The sequence below is a fragment of the Haplochromis burtoni genome, unplaced genomic scaffold (assembly GCF_018398535.1).
Source record: "Haplochromis burtoni strain Fernald_Lab_line unplaced genomic scaffold, NCSU_Asbu1 Contig_365, whole genome shotgun sequence".
Classification (NCBI taxonomy): domain Eukaryota; kingdom Metazoa; phylum Chordata; class Actinopteri; order Cichliformes; family Cichlidae; genus Haplochromis; species Haplochromis burtoni.
Genome location: NW_024582726.1, coordinates 562,280 through 563,728, shown reverse-complemented (window position 1 = coordinate 563,728; position 1,449 = coordinate 562,280).

The window sequence follows — 1,449 nt, the reverse complement described above, 5'->3', positions numbered from 1 at the left end:
TCATTTTTTCAGAAGCCCGGGGTCTTTTGGAGTGTAATTTGTTTCATAGTTAGATGCCTGACTGACAACTGTATAAAACAAAAACTACACACACTATTCAAAGCACATAGCGCACAGTTGTAAATTCCCCTTACTTTTGGTATGATCCGAGCTCAGGCACTAGGCAGCTGAGCACAGCACTTACGCATGTGAGCGTGGGGGGAGAAGCTGCTGCCTGCGAGTTTGCTTTTGGAGAAGCACAGCTAGACAGACAGAGGAGAGCTTAAGTTCGACCAGGTACCAAAGCAAATCATTCGTACTGTACAAATAATGTAAATATGACGGTGAATCACGAAAGATTGATATCAAACTGGTCACTTGACCTATATTACGTTACTTGCTGAGAACTGAGAATGGGTTCCAAGTCTCATATAATGCAGATACATTGCTCTTATAGGTGAATGTTATTCTCTAATGTGATGTATTATAAGAATTGATTGACACAGTGATTTAAACAGTAAAGTGCAAATGTCTTGAAACATCTCTCATTTGTTTAGATTTTTCTAGGAAAATGGAAAATAGGTTTGGAAATGATTCAAACATAAATGGAAAAACTGTTTATACTAAAACTAATTTGGCACATTTTTAATGAGTTTGAAAAGTTGAATGCATTTTGATCCATTCGTTGTCAAGATGATTCCACACTGCTTTGCTTGAAGTCTGGGTTGTGGGGAGGCCAGTCTATGAACCATAAAGTCCTTTTCTATCCAGATCTGGTTTAATGGATTAGCAGTGTGTTTTGGGCCACTGGGTATCATTCAGTTCAATTAATTCAGTTTTACTCATATAGGGCCAAAACATGACAAAAGTTGCCTCAAGGTGCTTTACATTGGAAGGTAAAAACCTCACAGTAACACTCACGAATATCTGAGAAGAAAGTTCTTTGTCTTAGCAAAAACAAAGCACTGTCAAGAATCGCTGTGTGCAGGCAGGAGATTGGATCCAAAATGTAGGACTCACAATGCACGGGGATAAACTCAAAAGGCACGGCTTTATTTAACAGAAACACAAGGAGCAACACAAAACTACACTGGGAGAAACTAAAGTTGAGGCACAGGGAAGACACAAGGAAATGCACACAACCATGAGGGATGACACAGAACAGAGGGAGATTCCGACATAAATACACAGAAGGTAAGTGAGGGACGTGGTAACACACAAGGAGCACACCTGAGGACAATTACGCATAACAAGACAGGGAGGACACAACTGAAAATGCTGACCCAAGACGCAGACCTTAAATGTAACACAGGAAGAACACAGATACGCCGAGAGGAGGAGGAGAGAGAGCACGGGGAGAGCACAGACATGGTATAAAACAGGGGGGGAAACAAGACACAGGAACTCAGAACTATATGAACACAGATACACAGAGAGACACACAGGAGTAGGGATGGGTACCGGTATCGG